We start from the raw sequence: 21,958 nt of genomic DNA, 5'->3' as shown, positions 1-21,958 counted from the left end.
GTGTTTTTTTGTTCACTACTGAATTCAATGTGCCTAGAATACTGTCTGGCATTTGCTAGATGCTCAATAAATATTTGAATAAATGAATGTATGTATGTATATTAAGACAGTTACCTCTAGGATATGAGACAGGGCAACTGGGGTAGGAGGAAAACCCGATTATTAACTATGTGCTCCTTTCTACTTGAATACTGTACCCATGTGCGTGCATTTCTTTTATAATGTTAATTTTAAAACTAGCTAAAATAAAATTAGGCACCAGACAAGAATATTTTAAATATATTTAAGGAGGAAACGAGAGAATACTTCAGTAAATGGCATTAGAAAACTATAGATCACTACATTATACTTTTCACCAAAATAAATGCTAAATTTAGTAAATAAGAGATTAAAATGCCAAAATTACCTTGAGATGCAGACGGATGTTCTGAACATAGTAAACAACCATAAAGGAAATATCTGACCATAAAAGAATTAGACATTTTTATATCCTATCCAACGTACACAAAATAGAAGTTCATCCAACAATCCTAGAAAAGGCCATATTTAACAAGAAGTAATTTTCGTATGAAATGTTCTTGCAAATCAATAAGAAAAAGCCCAGGAAAGGTGGACAAAGACACAAATGGCTCAAGAAAGAAGAAGTACAAATGGTTAAGCATAAAAAGTTTAACCTCACTTTTAAGCAAAGAAATACAAATATCTACCACTTTTCACCTCTCAGATATATCTCATAATATCGCATATTGATAACTATGCAAGAGAAACAGAAACTCTCTTATACTGCTGGAAGAGATGTAAGTCCCTACCAGAGTTCGGTGTGGGACAATTAAAATTGTGCATACCTCTGCATCCAGTAATTCTGAATCTGGGAACTTATAAAGATTCTTGGAAAGGGTGTAGGGTTGCATGTACTAGTGTGGTTATCACATTGCTGTTTATATTATTGAAGAATTGAAAAAAATATATAATAATCAGGGATCCAATCTTCATTGTCAAATTGCAGTCACTTTAAAATTTTTTTTTATTTTTGTGGGTACATAGTAGGTGTATGTATTTATGAGGCACATGAGATGTTTTGATACAGACATGCAATATGAAATAAGCACATCAAGGAGAATGGGGTATCCATCCTCTCAAGCATTTATCCCTTGAGTTGCAAACAATCTAATTACCTTCTTGGTTTTGCCATATTGGAGGACCGTGTGAGCTATTCATTTACTTTTCTTTTAAATTGACTTAACTTTAGCCCTGTCCTAAGTTTTTACGCCAGAAAAAAAAACATGGATTTATGTTAGTTAACATTATTTTCATATACACATTTAAATAAATGCATAGAAAAGAAACTTACATCTATATAACATGTAGTATCATTTACTGTACCATCAGTAGTGTTTGCAGCACATGAAAACCCTGGTTAATGGTACATGCTTACAGTTCAGCCTTTAGAAATAATGATGTAGTTATATATTTTTGACTTTAAAACATTTAAAATATATATATATATATATATATAAAACATGAAAAAACAAGTTCTAAAACAATATGCTCTATGTATGTACTTTTGTAATATATTTATATGATAATAAATATATTTACGTACTTGAAATGCCCTATGCTAAAATATTAACAGTGGTAATGGCTCAGTGATGTTATTATGGGCAATTTTTTACAGTTTTATGTTCGCCCCTCCTCTCCCCTCCCCGTCCCTTCTTTTCAACAGAGTCTGTGTTGCCCAGGCTGGAGTGCAGTGGCGTGATCTTGGTTCACTGCAACCTCCACCTCCCGGGTTCAAGTGATTCTCTTATCTCAGCCTCCTGAGTAGCTGGGATTACAGACACGTGTCACCACACCCGGATAATTTTTGTATTTTTAGTAGAGACGGGGGTTACACCATGTTGGTCAGGCTGGTCTCGAACTCCTGACCTCATGATCCGCCTGCCTTGGCCTCCCAAAGTGCTGGGATTACAAGCGTGAGCCACCATGCCCGGCCTGTGTTCTAATTTCTTAAACTATCAATGAACATATATTCTCTAATCATAAGATTAAAAATTATAGGACTATATATTCTCTTAATAATTAAGGGCATAATTATTTCCTGAAAAGCTAATTATAAGCTCTTACAGATTATAGGTTAATTTGGGATTATTTTCCTCTTTTTAAAATATGTGTACTTTTGCTCTCTGTCTTTGCCAATATTTACTTTTGATCTTTGTTTTTGCCTTTATTTACTTTTGCTCTGTTTAAAACAGGCCATTCAGAAAGGCAATAAGCAAGCTCTAAGAATACGTGCTGAAAATACAATCCACCAGAAAAAGCAAGCAATTGATTTCTTAAGAGTGAGTGCTAGAGTTGATGCTGTGGCAGCCAGAGTTCAAAATGCAGTAACAATGGGCAGGGTAAGACTTGAGATCTATAAATAATAAGAACTCTTGATTTAAGTTTAGTAAGAGTATTGAGTTATCAGAACTCTAAATTTGTTGCAGGGTGCTGCAGGGTGCTGGTAAAGGTGCAACATATTCAAAGTACTTGGTGAGGAAAGTGATTTTGGCAGTGGATTTTGAACTAAGATTTAATTGTCTTTTAAAAAACTTTTATTTTAAGTTCAGGGATACATGTACAGGATGTATAGGTTTGTTACATAGGTAAATGTGTGCCATGGGGGTTTGTTTTACAGATTATTTCATCACCCAGGTATTAAGCATAGTATCCATTAGTTATTTTTCCTGATCCTCTCCCTCCTCCCACCCTTCACCCTCCAGTAGGTCCCAGTGCACATTGTTCCCCTCTATGTGTCCTTGTGTTCTCATCATTTTGCTCCCACTTATAAATGAGAACATGCGGTGTTTGGTTTTCTGTTTCTGCATTAGTTTGCTAAGTATAATGGCTTCCAGCTCCATCTATGTCCCTGTCAAGGACATGGTCTTATTCTTTTTAATGGCTACATAGTATTCTATGGTGTATATATACCACATTTTCTTTATCCAGTCTGTCATTGATGAGCATTTAGGTTGATTCCATATCTTTACTATTGTGAATAGTACTGCAATAAACATATGTGTGCATGTGTCTTTGTAGTAGAATGATATATATTACTTTGGGTATATACCCAGTAATGAGATTGCTGGGTCGAGTGCTATTTCTGTCTCTAGGTCTTTGAGGAATCACCACACTGTCTTCAACAATGGTTGAATTAGTTGTCTTTTAATGAAGTGAAAGTCAAAGAAATAAGATAGCCAATGCCTAGACTATAAATGCATAACATTGTATATTTACTGTTAAAGAAAAAGTAGACAAGTTTCATAAGTTGATTTGTAAGTAATATATTTAGGAGACTACAAAAATTTTGAGACTGTGTATATCATAGGATGCTGTTTGTTTGTATCCTCCAAATAGGTAACAAGTCCATATGAGGCATAGTTAAGTCTGTGGGTGCTTCATTGAGGAGTAGAACCTTGAAAAGGTAAAAAAAAAAAAAAAAAAAAAAAAAAAAAAGAGAAAAAGAAAAAGAATTATGCTCAGATAGCATCTTTTCAGTGTAAATTTTTCTAATAACTATATTTATTTTTACAGACTTCTGCCTTGATGAACAAATTCGAACACCAGTTTGAAATATTGGATATTCAAACACAACAAATGGAAGATAAAATGAGTAACTCTACAACCCTAACAACACCACAAGTAAGCATAGCTTCTCTACTTAGAATAACTTTTTAAAATTATCCCACTTCAAATTATAATGGTATTGTGAGTCTAAATGATCTCTAGAATGCTAAATAAACATGGTGTATCTTTACAATGATGGTAGGAAGTTACTGCTCATCCCCTAGATTGCTGAGGAGGTATTTTCCCTAGCTTGGTTTGAAGTTCTGGGAATTGTACTGAGTTGCATGTCTAGAGTCTAGATCCTGGTTCTATCTGACTGCCAGTGGTACTTACTGATGAAGGCCATAGCACTAGAGGCTCACTGAGGCCCGTTGGTATTAGATATTATCCCATGCCTCAGCTAGTTCATCTCATTGCAAATTTTCTTAAGTTGCCTGCCTACTCTTTAAGTGTTTTATGTATGCATGAGTCAGAGGTGAACCAAATAGAAAATACAAGATAAATTAATTTTCAGAAAACTGGGATATTTTCTAAACCTGGAACCTGGACAGAGACCTCCTACGAAGAAAATTAAAATTTGAAACTAGTTTGTGTGCGACACATGTCAGAAACAAAGTTTTGTAAAATTTAAATATTCAGATAGAAAATTTATTTCATTATCACTCTTCTCTTTGATCCCAGCACCTATCATGTAGTTAGCCAAATGCAAAGAGAACTTGTTATTACTATTTTGGAGGCTAATATGGAAAAAACATGATTTACAAAGTCGATTAAGAAGAAATCGACAACTGTCCATCAACATTTTACCACAAACAGCTCTTTTCACAAAAAGGTGAACAATGAAAGAACAGGCTTATACTCAGGGTTTAGAGTTAAGAAGAAAGAATATATGTGTATATCTTAAAGTGAGGATATATTTAACCATTCTTTTATACCCTCCCCTAGAGCTTTGTTCCCTAAAGTGTGTAGGACAAGATTCAGGCACACTCTTACACCCTGGAAGCTCATTAGGAATATAAAATTTCAGAACCCCACCCCCAGATATATTGAATCAGATTCTTCATTTTAACCAGATTCTGACGTGATTTGTATGCACAGAGTTTGAGAAGCACTGTCCTAGAGTTTCTGATTTTTATTCGGTTACCTTAGGAATCCTGAGGTGATTTTATGATCAGTCAAGTTAAGAAAACCCAACTGTATTTGAAAAGTGACTTGAAGTCAGGACACTTGGATTTATTAATTTTTTAAAAAATCTGTAATTGACAGATAATTGTACATAAGTATGGAGTACAGTGTCAGTGCATGCATACATTGTATAGTAATTAAGTTAACATTGTCATATCCATAATTTTACATGTTTATCACTTTGCGGTGTAACCTTCAAAATCTTCTCGTCTAACTATCTTAAAATATACACTACGGTGTTATCAGTTATAGCCACCCTACTGTGTAACACCAGGACTTATCCTTTCTGCCAAACTAACTCTGTACCCATTGACAAATTTCTGCTTGTCCCTCCTTTTACCAACTCTTTTCCATCCCCAGCCCCTGGTAACCACTATTTTACTCTCTACTTCCACGAAATCAACTTTTTTGAATTCCACAGATGCGTAAGATCATGCAATATTTTTCTTTCTGTGCCATGTTTCTTTCACTTAACCTTACAGCCTGCAAGTTTATCCATTTTGAGCAAATGACAGGATTTTATTTTGTGTTATGGCTGAGTAGTGTGTTGTATTATGTAGATATACCACATTTTCTTCATCTTTAGATGAACCAAATTGATCCCATATTTTGACTATTGTGAATAGTGTTGTAATAAACATGGGATTGCAGGTATCTCTTTGACATACTAATTTCATTTTATTTGAATATATACCAAGGAAGGGGATTGCTGGATCATATGGAAGTTCTATTTTTTAAATTTTTGAGGAAACTACATATTCCTTTCCATAATATCTGTACTAAATTAACATCCTTACGAACAGTGCATAAGAATTCTCCTTTCTCCATATCCTCACAAGCAATTGTTATTTTTTGTCTTTTTGATAAGAGACATTCTCACTGGAGTGAGGTGATATTTCACTGTGGTTTTGACTTACATTTCCCTGATGATTACTGATGTTGAGCATTTTCACATACCTGTTGGCCGTTTGTATGTCTTTTGAAAAATGTCTATTCAGGTCTTTTGCAACTACTTTCTCCCTTTCTGTAGGTACTCTCTTCACTGTATGTATTTGTTTTTTTCCTGTGCAGAAGCTTTTTAATTTGATATGATTTATCTACTTTTACTTTTGCTGCCTGTGCTTTTTGGTTTGTTTTTGAGACGGGGTCTTGCTTGGTCACCCAGGCTGGAGTGCATGGCATGATTATAGGTCACTGTGACTTCGAACTCCTGGGCTCAAGCAGTCCTCATGCTTTGGCCTCCCAAGTAGCTCGGACTACATGAATATGCGCCTGCACCCAGCCAGTTTCTTTTTTTTTGGTATAGATGGGGGTCTCGCTATGTTGCCCAGTCTGGTCTTGAACTCCTGGCCTCAAGTGATTCTCCCACCTCAGCATCCCAAAGGTACTTTTTAAAAAACGATATTTGGGGGTACAGATGCAGTTTTGTTACCTGGATATGCAGCATAGCAGCAGTGTCTGAGCTTTCAGTGCAACCGTCACACGAATAGACCTGTGCTTTTGATATCTTATTCAAAAAATCCTTGCCTGATCCAATTTTATGAAGCATTTTCCCTATGTTCTGTTTTATTACTTTCATAATTTAAGGTTTTACATTTAGGTCTTTAATCCATTTAGAGTTGATTTTTCTATATGGTAAGAGATAGGAGTCTGTTTTATTCTTCTACATATGGTTGTCTAGTTTTCCCAGCACCATTTATTGAAGAAACTGTTCTTTCCCCAGTGTATGTTCTTGGTGCCTTTGTCAAATACACATTGGCTGTAAACATGTGGATTTATTTCTGGTTTATCTATTCTGTTCTATTTGTCTGTGTGTTTGTTGTTAGGCCAATAACATGCTGTTTGGGTTACTATAGCTTTGTGGTGTATTTTAAAGTTAAGTGTATAATTCCCTTAGCTTGGTACATTTTGCTCATGATTGCTTTAACTATCCGGGGTCTTTTGCATTTCCATATGAATTTGAAGATTGTCTTTTTTTTTCTGCTTCTGGGAAAATCTCTCTCTCTCCTTGATGTTTCAAGGATAAGTTTGCTGGATACAGTAGTCTCAATTGGCAGGCATTTTTTCTTCAGTACTTCAAGTATTTCATCCCATTTTCTCATGGCCTATAAGGTTTTTGCTAAGTCTGCCACCCAACCTATTCCAGTGCCTTTGTATATTGATTCTTTTGTTTCACTGCTTACAGGATCCTCTCTTTGTCCTTGACCTTTGAGAATTTGATTATTTTTGTCTGATGTTGTCTTTACTTGGATTAAATCTGCTTGGTAATCTTTGACTTACCTGTATTTGGATATTTATATATTTCTCTAGGTTTAGAATGTTTTCTGTTATTTTTTCTTTGAATAAGCTTCCTACCCCTTTCTCTTTCTTTACCCCATCTTGAAGGCCAGTGACTCATACATTTGCCCTTTTGATGCTATCCAATAGATTTCATGAACATTTTCATTGCTTTTTCTTTTTTTCCTTTGTTTATTTTCAAACAGACTGTTGTTAAGCTCACTTGTCCTTTGTTTTGCTTGATTAATTCTCCTAATAAGACACAAATGCATTTATTAAATCTCATTCACTGTATTTTTCAGCTCCAGGATTACTGTTTGATTTTTTCAATCCCTTTGTAAAATTTCTCTGATATATTTCTGACTTGCTTCTCTTTGCTTTTGTGAAGTTTGTCAAGCTTACTGAAGACACCTGTTTTGAGTTTTCTGTCTGAGAATGCACACATCTCCATCTCTCCAGAGTTGTTCACTGTTATTTTAGTCTGTTTGGTGAGGTCATATTGCCCTTAATGTTCTTGATTCTTGTGAATGTGCATTGATGTCTGGGCACTGAAAAATTATGTATTTATTCCAGTCTTTGCAGTCTGGCCTTGTATGTCCTCATCCTTCTTCAGAAGGCTTTCCAGAAGTTCAAATAAACGTGGCTGACTTTTGAATTCACCAAGCTTGTGTGCACTGCAGCAGTTTCAGCACTAGAGGGTGCCCTAAGCTTAGGTTTGCTGCCACTCTCTTGAGGGCTTTGAGGCCTCCAGCCCTAATGGACTTGGGAAAATTCAGGGAGAGTTCCATGGGCAAAGTCCCTCACTCACTTCTTTTCTCTCCAAGTGGAAAGAGTCTTTATCCATGCTATACTGCCTGAGGTTGGGGGAGGGGTGAAGTGGATAGTCTGTGTCCTCTGCAGCTGATGTAACAGTGTGTCAAACCAAAAGCCCCAGACCAGTGCATCACCAGGGCTCAGTCAAGGACTGCAGTTGTGATAGCCTTCCTGCCACTGAAATTTATTCCGAGCCTAAGGCTACTTTTGTCAGCTGTTGGTGAAGCAGGCTGTAACTTGGGTTCATCATGTTGGGACCACAGATTCCCATCTGGCCTGTGGCAGATGTAGGAGCTCCATCCTTGGGCACAAGCCTAGAATGAGGGGCCTTAGGGTTCTGCTTGGTGCTGTGTTTTACTATGGCAGGCTGGTACTGATTCCAAGGCAAAGTCCCATACACACTTCCCTCTCCCTCCCACAAGCAGACAGATTCTGTCTCCATGCTGTGCTGCCTACAGTTGCGGGAAGGGTAATGTAGGCAATGTGAGACTGTCCACCCTCTTCATTGCATCTTTTCTTGTGATTATTCTAAAACCAGGTACTGTGACCATTCACCTGGTTTCTTTAGCTCTTGTGAAGATGTTTTTGTTGTTGTTGTTGTTTGTTGTTTTTGTTTGGCATGGATAGTTGTTCAATTTGATGTTCCTGCAGGGGGTGTGATTGCTATAAGGTTCTGTTTCACTATCTTGGTTACTTTGATTTCTAGTCATCACTCTGCTTCTAATTAACTTTGGAACCTTGACTCAGATACTGACTACCCCAGGCCTCAGTTTTCATAACTGTAAAATGTAGGAGTTGGATTTAATGATATCTGAAGTGCCTCTCAGCTCATTCACCTGACATTCACTGAGCGCCTTCTCCTGTTTCAGGTATTGTGCCAGGTGCTGGAGACATTCATATATATATATATATATATATATAAAAAACATTAGTCATAAAAACTTAACCAAAATTTACAGCAGAAATTGAGAGAGATCTGGCTGAACACACTTAGTTGCCCAAATTCTCACACTCTGCTAATGAGTAGTAATTAGAATTCAAATTGGCACATCCCCGTTGGAAAAGCAATTTGATAATATCTACAGTCTGTTCTCAACATAGCAACGAGAGCAATCCTGTTAGTACAAGTCAGATCACGTCATTCCTCTCAAAACTTTCAAGTGGTTCAATGTTTTCCTCAGTAAAAGCCAGATTGTTTCCAAAGGTCCATAAAGTTCTACATGACCTGCCTTACCCTGATCTGTCCTAACATGTTGTTGCTCATCAGTCTACTCAGGCACCTGGATTTGTTGTTATTTGTCAAACACACCAAGTATATTTCTGCCTGACAGCTATTCCACTTGTAGTTTCTTCTCCCTTGAATGTTCTTTCTCTGGACATCCTCGTTGCTTACTATCTTACCTCCTTTAGGTCTTTAAGTCATTTTTATGCTGAGGTTTTTCCTGACCATCCTACTTAAAATTGCATCAACAATGTACCTACCATGCCTCCTATTCTCTGCCTTCCCTGCTTTATTTTTCTCTATGGTATATATTGCTTTCTAACATACCATATACTGCTTAAAAAATGTGTTTGCCCTCTCTTCTCTAGTACACACTAGAATTTAAGCTTAAGGAGGGCATCATTGATGCCTCCCTAGCATGTAAAATATCTGGCATAAAGTAGATGTTCAAAATTTTTGAATATTGTTGAATAAATCACAGTATATGAAGTGTATGTAACCTAGTATTTTCACTTCCAAATTTTTACACAAAGCAGCCCATACATGTGTAGACAAATATATATATATATATAGATCAGTCTCTTTCGCTCTCTCTGCACACACACACACACACACACACACACGAAAAATGTTTATTGCACCATTTTCTGTAATAGGGAGAAATTAAGAAAAATCAAAATTCCAAAAATTCAATGGATAAATAAAATTTAGTCTATTTCTGTGTTGCAACATCATACAGTAGTTTAAAGTGAATGAACTAGATCTGGATCTCAATATAATCTTACCAGGTTGAATGAGGAAAGGAAGTTATGGAATAAAATCATTGTATAATACAATTTAAGTAAATTCTCATAACACGAATAATGCTATTTTAGATATGAATTAAAACCAAAATGTTAATGCACATAGGAATCTGCTATTTCATGAACTTTTTTGGTATTTAGGAAATATTTTTAAAGTGAATGAAAGAGAATAAGAACTAAGGCCCAACAGCGAAGTTAGCGATTTGCTTAAAATCATACTCATTGTTAATGGTAGAGCTGGGACCATATCTTTAGAATTCCCAACTGTATATTAAAAATATTTTCAATAACTTAGTTAAAAACTAGAAGAGTTTTAAAAATTATTAATCAGACTCTATTGCCTGAGAATGTCTGTACCTTAGTAAATATCTCAATACTTATAATTTATTCATCTCTGACATTTGAAAAAGTTATCCTTGGTATCAGATGTACATCAACTGGCTGAAAGAACAGTTCTGATTATTGTAATCTAAAATTTAAATCTATGACACACAGTAAAAGTGAAGTGGGTTAGAATGGAGCTTTTGTAAATTGGTTCACTTGGAGAGATCTGTATTACTCAGATTTAAATTATATGTGAACCTCACTGCTAATATTTTTCCATAACCTCATAGTTTTAAGTTTTAGAATTTAGTATTATTCAGAAAAAAAAAAAAAAAAAAAAAAAATACATTTTGAAATTATGCAGCTCCCTCTGGTGGTACAAAATATATTTTTTTAATGCTTTCTTTTAAAAAATTAGAGACTAGTTTCCCTCTTTTAAGAGAAAACCAAAAACCATGCAAAAAGCAAATGCTTAATAGCAATCCTCATTTTCTTATCCTAGAACCAAATGGATATGCTGCTTCAGGAAATGCCAGATGAAGCTAGGTAAGAAGTTATCCAGGTGATTGTGGAAAATCTTGATTTAGTATCTAGAGGTTCTAAAATGCTGTGATATAGATGAAAATATTTCTCTTTTCCACGAATTGCCAGAGTTAGGTTTGTGACCCTAGAATTTAGTGTTTCAAGGGACTTTAAACAGTCATCTAATTCCTTGCCATGCTCATAAAAATTTGACTGTGTTTCAATCATCTTAGTATTTTCTTAAAAATTTCTGGAAATAGACTCATTTAGTGTGTGTAAAGAAATAGGCAAAGGTGATCAAAGGAAGCAGGAATGTTTAAACAATTACCTAATACCTACTGTTCGCTGCATATATGAAATATATGGTGTGTTTTGTTTTTTGTTTTTTTTTAAAAAAAGGACCTTCCAAAATAATTCTGCTGTGATTAGGCCATTGAGTCATAAGTCTAGTTTGAGTACTGCAAACTGAGCAATATGTGCAAAATGTGCAAGGGGCTCAAAAGACAGCAGTATTACACATAATGATTTGGTTGTTTCTTTTAAGTAAATAGTTCATACCCTTTTGTGATATTGTTATTGGAAATAGGGTGTATAATACAAGCTGTTTATTTCAGGCCCTTCATGTCATGGGAGAATGACTTATCTATGACATCTTTGCTATAGAGGTCATGTTGTATCATTATTCTCTGGTGTAATGTTTGCTTCAAGATAATGTAGTAGTAAAAAATAAAAATTGATGCTAATGTTTTATAATTTATTTTCAAAGGTAGAGAACTAGTTTGAAACAAGGCTTAGTCTTATTTTGTTCTTTTCTCCTGGGAAGAGAAGATTTGAAGACATCTGGAAAACAGAGTAGATAAATACTACTCTCTTATCTAAGCTAATACCTGATTAGAATAAACAGTTAAGTTTATCAACTCTTTCGATCACTAATATATTACTAAAGAATTAAAATCGAGATTAATAAATTAAAAATCAGGTTAGTAGTGTTCGAGAACAGGGCTGTGGGTTAAGTTGTGTGCTATTTTGTTTTGTTAGTATCCTAAAGTAGCCCATATATGGAGGGGAACAAGAAAGGTGGTTTTCATTAAATATTATAACAAAGGCATTGTGTGTCAGAAGACTCCGTCTTCTAAACATAGTCTTTATGAGGGACTAAGGACTTGTTTAGTTTCTGCTAAAGACTAAATTAGACGATTTGGCTTGAAAATGCAACAAGGGAAGTCTTATACAATGAATGCTGCCACGTTATGGCCTTACTGACCCTCAGTGGTAAATGAAATCAGTAGGCAACTTTTTGATAAGGTTTAGAGCAGGATTTTACAACCTCGATACTATTGACATTTTGGGATGGATAATCCTGGGGGCTGTCATGTGCATTGCAGAATGTTTAGCTGCATCTTTGGCCTCTACCCACTAGATACCAATGGCACCCATCCCTACAGTTGTGACAGCCAAGCGTGTCTCCAGACATTTCCAGATGTTCCTTGGGGTAGTGACTGAAAAATCAAGAGACTAATTATGTCAATGTGTGATGACTGGCAGTAGAAACAGGTATAACCACTGATGTAGAAATACCAATGCCCATCTTTAAAGATGTTTAACTATCTAATAGCTGATTGAGTTAGTGATTTCCCCAACTAAATTTCATGTCTTTACTTTTTCAATAGAAATCTGTCTGTAGAATCTCATAATGGGCTGGGCACAGTGGCTCACACCTATAATCCCAGCACTTTGGGAGGCTGAGGTGGGTGGATCACCTGAGGTCAGGAGTTCGAGACCAGCCTGGCCAACATGGCAAAACCCCATCTCTACTAAAAATACAAAAATTAGTCGGGTGTGTTGGTACACGGATATAATCCCAACTACTTTAGAGGCTGAGACAGGAGAATTGCTTGAACCCACCCAGGAGGCAGTGGTTGCAGTGAGCCGAAAGCATGCCACTACACTCCAGCCTGGGTGACAGAATGAGACTCTGTCTCCAAAAAAAAAAAAAAAAAAAAAAAACAAACAAACAAAAAAAAAAAACTCATAATGACTGTTAATGTCATGATATTATATTCTCTGTAGTATTTTCATACTGAAGTTGGCATACACTCCAATGATTTAGAGACAAGCAGAAAGTATAGTTTATATACTAGAGGAGTGGTGCAGTGGAGATTAAAATCATAGGCTTTGGAGACAGTCAAACCTAGATTAAAATCCTATGTCTATCACTAGAATGATCTCAGACAAGTATACTTAACTTTTCTGAAACTCAGTTGTATGGTTGGATGCAAATAATGATTCTTGCTAAGGGTAGCCCAGGAACTAAAAACTGAAATTGAAGTTAATTCAAATATTAGGTATAGATCCTGAGGCTAGAGTTATCTAGCCTGTTTTATCTTTTTTAGCATATTAATTTTCCTTCACAGTAGGAAGCGGAGTAATCTACAGTACATCTAATATATTGGATAACCATTAGTTTAGCCTTTTGTTCTGAAGACCAGATCATTTCCCAGTATTATTATCTTTTATATCTTAAGTACCTTCCACGTGGATCACTTTTAGAACTCCATAAAAGTACTTTAAAATTAGTAAATTCATTATCTTAAGGTGGATATTCAGAAGATATTTAAGCTCAGTTAATATTTATAAAATTGAACATGTTTTATTTTTATGTAAATGAAGGTAAAAATGGAAGATGGAATATTCAGATTTACAATACATATTAAGTAAAGAAGAAAAATGCCTATATTACATTCATATGCTAATTATTATTTATTTAAGTTTATTTATTATACTTTAAGTTCTAGGATACATGTGTAGAATATGCAGGTTTGTTATATAGGTATACGTGCCATGGTGGTTTGCTACACCCATCAACCCATTATCTACATTAGGTATTTCTCCTAATGCTATCCCTCCCCTAGCCTCCCATCCCCTGACAGGCCCTGGTATGTGATGTTCACCTCTCAGTGTCCATGTGTTCTCATTGTTCAACTCCCACTTATGAGTGAAAACGTGGTGTTTGGTTTTCTGTTTTTGTGTTAGTTTACTGAGAATGAAGGTTTCCAGCTTCATCCATGTCCCTCCAAATGACATGAACTCATCCTTTTTTTATGGCTGCATAGTATTCCATGGTATATATGTGCCACATTTTCTTTATCTAGTATATCACTGGTGGACATTTGTGTTGGTTCCAAGTCTTTGCTATTGTGAACAGTACTGCAGTAAACATATGTGTGCATGTGTCTTTATAGTAGAATGATTTATAAACCTTTGGGTATATACCCAGTAATGGGATCGCAGGGTCAAATGGTATTTCTGGTTCTAGATCCTTGAGGCATAGTCACACTGTCCTCCACAATGGTTGAAGTAATTTACACTCCTACCAACAGTGTAAAAGCATCCCTATTTCACCACATCCTCTCCAGCATCTGTTGTTTCCTAACTTTTTAATGATTGCCATTCTAACTGATGTGAGATGGTATCTTATTGTGGTTTTGATTTGCATTTCTCTAATGACCAGTGATGATGAGCTTTTTTTCATATGTTTGTTGGTCACATAAATGTCTTCTTTTGAGAAGTGTCTGTTCATATCCTTCACCTACTTTTTGATATTTCCTTCACCTACTTTTTGATGTCCTGTGTGTGTGTGTGTGTCTGTGTGTGTGTGTGTGTTTGTGTTTTAATTTAAGTTTTTTTTTTTTTTTTTTTTTTTTTTTTTTTTTTTTTTTTTTTTTTGAGACGGAGTCTCACGCTGTTGCCCAGGCTGGAGTGCAGTGGCGCGATCTCGGCTCACTGCAAGCTCCGCCTCCTGGGTTCACGCCATTCTCCTGCCTCAGCCTCCTGAGTAGCTAGGACTACAGGCGCCCGCCACCGCGCCCGGCTAATTTTTTGTATTTTTAGTAGAGACGGGGTTTCACTGTGGTCTCGATCTCCTGACCTTGTGATCCGCCCGCCTCGGCCTCCCAAAGTGCTGGGATTACAGGCTTGAGCCACCGCGCCCCTTAATTTAAGTTTTTTGTAGATTCTGGATATCAGCCCTTTGTTGTGATGGATAGATTGCAAAACTTTTCTCCCATCCTGTAGGTTGCCTGTTCACTCTGATGATAGTTTCTTTTGCTGAGCAGAAGCTGTTTACTTTAATTAGATCCCATTTGTCTGTTTTGGCTTTTGTTGCCATTGCTTTTGGTGTTTTAGTCATGAAGTCTTTGCCCATGCCTATGTTCTGAATGGTATTGCCTAGGTAAATGGTAAAACTTTCCAGGGTTTTTTATGGTTTTAGGTCTAACATTTAAGCCTTAAATCCATCTTGAGTTAATTTTTGTATAAAGTGTAAGGAAGGGGTCCAGTCTCAGTTTTCTGCATAGGGCTAGCCAGTTTTCCCAACACCATTTATTAAATAGGAAATACTTTCCCCATTGCTTGTTTTTGTCATGTTTGTCAAAGATCAGATGGTTGTAGACCTGTGATGTTATTTCTGAGGCCTCTGTTCTGTTCCATTGGTCTATATATCTATTTTGGTACCAGTACCATGCTGTGTTGGTTACTGTAGCCTTGTAGTATAGTTTTAAGTCAGGTAGCATGATGCCTCAAGCTTTGTTCTTTTTGCTTAGGATTGTCTTGGCTATGCGGGCTCTTTTTTGGTTCCACATGAAATTTAAAGTAGCTTTTTCCAATTCTGTGAAGAAAGTCAGTGGTAGCTTGATGAGGATAGCATTGAATCTATAAATTACTTTGGGCAGTATGGCCATTTTCATGATATTGATTCTTCCTACCCATGACCATGGAATGTCTTTCCATTTGTTTCCTGTCGTATTTCCTTGAGCAGTGGTTTGTAGTTCACCTTGAAGAGGTCCTTCTTATCTCTTGTAAGTTGGATTCCTAAGTATTTTATTCTCTTGGTAGCAATTGTGAATGGGAGTTCACTCATAATTTGGCTCTCTGCTTGTGTATTATTGGTGTATAGGAATGCTTGTGATTTTTGCACATTGATTTTGTATCCTGAGACTTTGCTGAAGTTGCTTATCAGCTTAAGGAGATTTGGGGCTAAGACGATGGGGTTTTCTAAATATACAATCATGTCATCTGCAAACAGAGACAATTTGACTTCCTCTCTTTCTATTTGAATACCCATTATTTCTTTCTCTTGTCTGATTGCCCTGGCCAGAATTTCCAATACTGTGGTAAAAGAAAGCATCCTTGTCTTGTGCTGATTTTCAAAGGGAATGCTTCCAGCTTTTGCCCATTCAGTATGACATTGACTGTGGGTTTGTCATAAATAGCTCTTATTATTTTGAGATATGTTCCATCAATACCTAGTTTATTGAGAGTTTTTTAGCATGAAGGTTTGTTGCATTTTATCAAAGGCCTTTTCTCCATCTATTGAGATAATCATGTGATTTTTGTCATTGGTTCTGTTTATGTGATGGATGACGTTTATTGAGTTGCATATGTTGAACCATCCTTGCATCCCAGGGATGAAGCCGACTTGATCATGGTGGATAAGCTTTTTGATGTGCTGCTGGATTTGGCTTGTCAATACTTTATTGAGGAATTTTGAATCGACATTCATCAGGGATATTGGCCTGAAATTTTCTTTTTTTTTGTTGTGTCTTTGCCAGGTTTTGGAATCAGGATGATGCTGGCCTTGTAAAATGAGTTAGGGAGGAGTCCCTCTTTTTGTGTTGTTTGGAATAATTTCAGAAGGAATGGTATCAGCTTCTCTTTGTACCTCTGGTAGAATTTGGCTGTTAATCTGTCTGGTTCTGGGCTTTTTTTGGTTGGTAGGCTGTTAATTACTACCTGAATTTCAGAACTTGTTATTGGTCTATTCAGGGATTCAACTTCTTCCTACTTTAGTCTTGAGAAGGTGTGTGTGTCCAGGAATTTATCCATTTCTTCTAAATTTTCTAGTTTATTTGTGTAGAGGTGTTTATTGTATTCTCTGATGGTGGTTTGTATTTCTGTGGGATCAGTGGTGATATCCCCTTTATCACTTTTTGTTGTGTCATTTGTTTCTTCTCTCTTTCCTTCTTTATTATTCTGGCTAGCAGTCTATCTATTTTGTTGATCTCTTCAGCACACCAGCTCCTGGATTCATTGATTTTTTGAAGGGTTTTCATGTCTCTATCTCCTTCAGTTCTGCTCTGATCTTAGTTATTTCTTGTGTTCTGCTAGCTTTTGCATTTGTTTGCTCTTACTTCTCTAGTTCTTTTAATTGTGATATTAGGGTGTTGATTTTAGATCATTCCTGCTTTCTCCCGTGGCATTTAGTGCTATAAGTTTCCCTCTGAACACTGCTTTAGCTGTGTCCCTGATATTCTGGTACATTGTGTCTTTGTTCTCATTGGTTTCAAATAGCTTATTTATTTCTGATTTAATTTCATTATTCACCCAGTAGTCATTCAGGAGCAGGTTGTTCAGCTTCCATGTAGTTGTGTGGTTTTGAATGAGTTTCTTAATCCTGAGTTCTAATTTGATTGCACTTTGGTATGAGAAACTGTTTGTTATGATTTCTGTTCTTTTGCATTTGCTGAGGAGTGTTTTACTTCATATTATGTGCTCAAGTTTAGAGTAAGTGTGATGTGGTTCTGAGAAGAATGTATATTCTATTGATTTGTGGTGGAGAGTTCTGTAGATGTCTATTAGGTCTGCTTGGTCCAGAGCTGAGTTCAAGTCCTGAATATCTTTTTTAATTTTCCATCTCATTGATCTGTCTAATATTGACAGTGGGGTGTTGAAGTCTCCCACTATTATTGTATGGGAGTCTAAGTCTCTTTGTAGGTCTCAACTTGCTTTATGAATCTGGGTGCTCCTATATTGGGTGCAGATATATTTAGGATAGTTAGCTCTTCTTGTTGCATTGATCCCTTTACCATTATGTAATGCCCATCTTTTTTTTTTTTTTTTTTTAATCTTTGTTAGTTTAAAGTCTGTTTTATCAGAGACTAGGATTGCAATGCCTGCTTTTTTTTTTTCTTTCTGTTTGCTTGGTACATATTCCTCCATCCCTTTATTTTGAGCCTATATATATCTTTGTATGTGAGATGGTCTCCTGAATACAGCACACCAGTAGGTCTTGACTTTTATCCAATTTTCCAGTCTGTATCTTTTAATTGGGGCATTCAGGCTGTTTGCATTTAAAGTTAATATTGTTAATTGTGAATTTGATCCTGTCATTATGATGCTTGCTGGTTATTTTGCCTGTTAGTTGATGCTGTTTCTTCATAGTGTCAATGGTCTTTACAATTTGGTGTATTTTTGTGGTGGCTAGTACTGGTTTTTTGTTTTTTTCATGTTTAATGCTTCCTTCAGGGGCTCCAGTAAGGCAGGCCTGGTGGTGACAAAATTTCTCAGCATTTGCTTGTCTGTAAAGGAGTTTATTTCTCCTTTGCTTATGAAGCTTAATTTTGCTGGATATGAAATTCTGGGTTGAAAATTCTTTTCTCTAATATTGTTGAATATTGGCCCCCACTCTCTTCTGGCTTTTAGGGTTTCTGCAGAAAGATCTGCTGTTAGTCTGATGGGCTTCCCTTTGTGGGTAACCTGACCTTTCTCTCTGGCTGCCCTTAACATTTTTTCCTTCATTTCTACCTCGGTGAATCTGACTTGGGGTTTCTCTTCTCGAGGAGTATCTTTATGGTGTTCTCTATATTTCCTGAATTTGAATGTTGGCCTGTCTTGCTAGGTTGGGGACGTTCTCCTGGATAATATCCTGAAGAGTGTTTTCCAACTTGGTTACTTTCTCCACGTCACTTTTAGGTATGCCAATAAAATGTAGGTTTGGTATTTTCATGTAGTCCCATATTACTTGGATGCTTTGTTCATTCCATTTCATTCTTTTTTTCTCTAATCTTGTCTTCATGCTTTACTTCATTAAGTCGATCTTCAATCTCTGATATCCTTTCTTCTGCTTGACCGATTTGGCTATTGATACTTGTGTGTGCTTCACAAAGTTCTTCTGCTCTGTTTTTCATCTCCATCATGACATTTATGTTTTTCTCTAACCTGGGTATTGTAGTTAGCAATTCCTCTAACCTTTTTTCAAGGTTCTTAGCTTCCTTGCATTGGGTTAGAACATGCTCCTTTAGCTCGGAGGAGTTTGTTATTACCCACATTCTGAAGCCTACTTCTGTCAATTCATCAAACTCATTCTCCATCCTGTTTTTCTCCCTTTCTGGCAAGGAGTTGTGATCCTTTGGAGGAGAAGAGGCATTCTGGTTTTTGGAATTTTCAGCATTTTTGCAGTGGTTTTACCTGTTCTTCATGGATTTATCTACCTTTGGTCTTTGATGCTGGTGACTTTTAGATGGTGTTTCTGTGTGGACATTCTTTTTGTTGATGTTGATGCTGTTCCTTTCTGTTCATTAGTTTTCCTTCTAACAGTCAGGCTCTTCTCCTGCTGGTCTGCTGGAGTTTGCTGGAAGTTCACTCCAGACCCTGATTGCCTGGTTATCATGAGTAGAGGCTGCAGAACAGCAAATATTGCTGCCTGTTTCTTCCTCTGGAAGCTTTATTCCAGAGGGGCACCCACCAGATGTCAGCTGGAGCTCTCCTGTATGAGACCCCTGCTGGGAGGTGTCTCCCAATCTGGAGGCATGGGGGTCAGGGACCGACTTGAGGTGGCAGTCTCTCCCTTAGCAGAGCTCGACCACTGTTCTGGGAGACCTGCTGCTCTCTTCAGAGCCAGTAGGCAGGAACTTTTAACTCTGCTACAGCTGTGCCCACAGCCCCTTCCCCCTGGTGCTCTGCCCCAGGGAGATGGGATTTTTATCTATAAGCCCCTTACTAGGGCTGCTGCCTTTCAGAAATGCCCTGCCCAGAGAGGAAGTATCTAGAGAGGCAGTCTGGCTACAACAGCTTTGCGGAGCTGCAGTGGGCTCCACCCAGTTTGAACTTCCAGGCAGCTTTATTTGCACTGTGAGTGGAAAACTGCCTACTCAAGCCTCAGCAGTGGTGGACACCCCTCCCCCAACCAAGCTTCACTGTCACAGGTCCACTTCATACTGCTGTGCTGGCAGCTAGAATTTCAAGCTAGTGGTTCTTAGCTTGCTGGGCTCCATGGGGATGGGACCCATTGAGCTAGACCACGTGACTCCCTGGCTTCAGCCCCCTTTCCAGCACAGTGAATGGTTCTGTCTTGCTGGCATTCCAGGCGCCACTGAGGTATGAAAAAAAAAAACTCCTGCAGCTAGCTCGGTGTCTGTCCAAACGGCCACCCAGGTTTGTGCTTGAATCCCAGGACCCTGCTGGCATAGACACCCAAGGGAATCTCCAGGTCTGCGGGTTGCGAAAACCGTGGGAAAAGCGTCGTATCTGGGGCTGGATTGCAGCATCCCTCACGGCACAGTCCCTCAAGACTTCCTTTGGCTAGGGTAGGGAGTTCCCCGACCCCTTGCACTTCCCAGGTGAGGTGGTACCCCACCCTGCTTTGGCTCACTCTCCATGGGCTGCACCCACTGTAACCAGTCCCACTGAGATGAACTGGTTACCTCAGTTGGAAATGCAGAAATCACCCACCTTCTGCATTGATCTTGCTGGGAGCTGCAGACTGGAGCTGTTCCTATTTGGCCATCTTGCCAGCCACCAACCACTAATTATTTTTAAGTTGTAGCCTTGATCTCAATATGGAACTACCACAGGGTCACATAGATTCTCTTGGCACAAATGTTACTTCCATGGAACAAGTAGAGGTTGGATTTTATCTTTGCTGTTGTGTGTTTGATGTGTATTGAAGTAATTTAGGATATATACATATATATATATAAAATACATCGTATATAATTTAAACATGTTGTATAAATTAAATATAAGTATATATTCACCTTTTATAAAGAGTATTTTTCTACTGTAATATATCATAAATCAGAAAAATATGATCAGCCTTTAGCTCTGTAATGATGGGAATTTTCTATTTGCATGCACATTTTGTTTGGATATAGAATTTGCTCCCCTTTATAGCTTCTGCTCTATTAAGAGCTTCATTTTTTTCTGAAAAGTTTAAAAAATTAAACTCCTAATGTTGATTTTAGTGTGAATATTTGAGGCAGGATTTTAAATCATATTTAAAATGTGAACTATTTAAAATATTAGTGTTACGTGATGGTTACTATGGGACTGAACGAAGGGGGACGAATGCAGAAATGAAAACAAAGATGAAAGGATTTGTTTTAAAGAAGGGGTTGGGGGCTCCTTGCTTCTAGTGAGCAAAGGCAGCCCTGAGCTTCTACAGTCCTTCTTCTTTATTTATTTATTTATTGAGACGGAGTCTCACTCTGTCGCCCAGGCTGGAGTGCAGTGGCACGATCTCGGCTCATTGCAAACTCCACCTCCTGGGTTCACGCCATTCTCCTGCCTCAGCCTCCCGAGTAGCTGGGACTACAGGTGCCCACCACCACGCCTGGCTAATTTTTTGTATTTTTAGTAGAGACAGGGTTTTACCATGTTAGCCAGAATGGTCTCGATTTCCTGACCTCGTGATCTGCCCATCTTGGCCTCCCAAAGTGCTGGGACAACAGGTGTGAGCCACCTTGCCAGCCGCCCTTCGTGTTTATTGGGTAGAAAGAACAGGGAGGAGGAGGTAACAATTGATCAGTTGTTTGATTGATCACAGGTTCACATTATTGCTAACAGGCTTCAGATATGCCTATTCACAAGAAACACTTGTGCCTGAGTGGTGACTGCCCTCAGCATTCCTTCTGGGTGGCAGATGCAGTTTGGCAATTTACCAATATCCTGCTTTCATGAGTAAACAGTTTGCTGTTTATTCATATAGCCTCCAGTGGTGTACTGAGTTGATCGCGACCCTCATTCTTTCGGCCTTCAACAGTGTTACATATTTTTCACTGCTTTGGTGACTTGTAAAATTTGCTTTCTCTAGGATGAACTATCACAGAGACTTGCTCTTTTCCATGATTGAATGTAATTTAAAGAGCTACTGCTTCTGTTTGCTTCACTTACTTCTGAAACATTCTTTGTTTGTATAGGTAAGTTATACTCCACTTACACTAAGAATACTATATATGTCAGAATGCTTTTTTGCCTAAACACTGTTTATATATAATGCTTTCTTTTGCCTTGCTATACTTTTCAATACATTAAGAAATTCCAGGGAGTTTCCATCTTGACAGATTTTATATATAGTTCTATATATTATATGTAAAAGTGTGAGGGATGTATTTTTGACAGAGCTAGAATTAGCTTCTTGTATCTTAACCAT

General features: G+C 37.4%; 1 non-coding gene across 1 annotated transcript; it reads left to right on the top strand.

Annotated features, from left to right (window-relative positions):
- The first annotated feature begins 2,252 nt into the window (after window positions 1-2,252).
- Window positions 2,253-21,751, top strand: LOC106995257 (uncharacterized). The gene is made up of 4 exons (XR_003725859.2): window positions 2,253-3,463; window positions 3,574-3,681; window positions 10,733-10,776; window positions 21,620-21,751. It is a non-coding gene; the product is annotated as an uncharacterized LOC106995257 (transcript).
- The last annotated feature ends 207 nt before the right edge of the window (window positions 21,752-21,958 follow it).

The sequence above is a fragment of the Macaca mulatta genome, chromosome X (assembly GCF_049350105.2).
Source record: "Macaca mulatta isolate MMU2019108-1 chromosome X, T2T-MMU8v2.0, whole genome shotgun sequence".
NCBI classification, from domain to species: Eukaryota; Metazoa; Chordata; class Mammalia; order Primates; family Cercopithecidae; genus Macaca; species Macaca mulatta.
The sequence above is the reverse complement of the archived record's forward strand: the minus strand, read 5'-3'. Positions and strand labels throughout refer to the sequence as shown.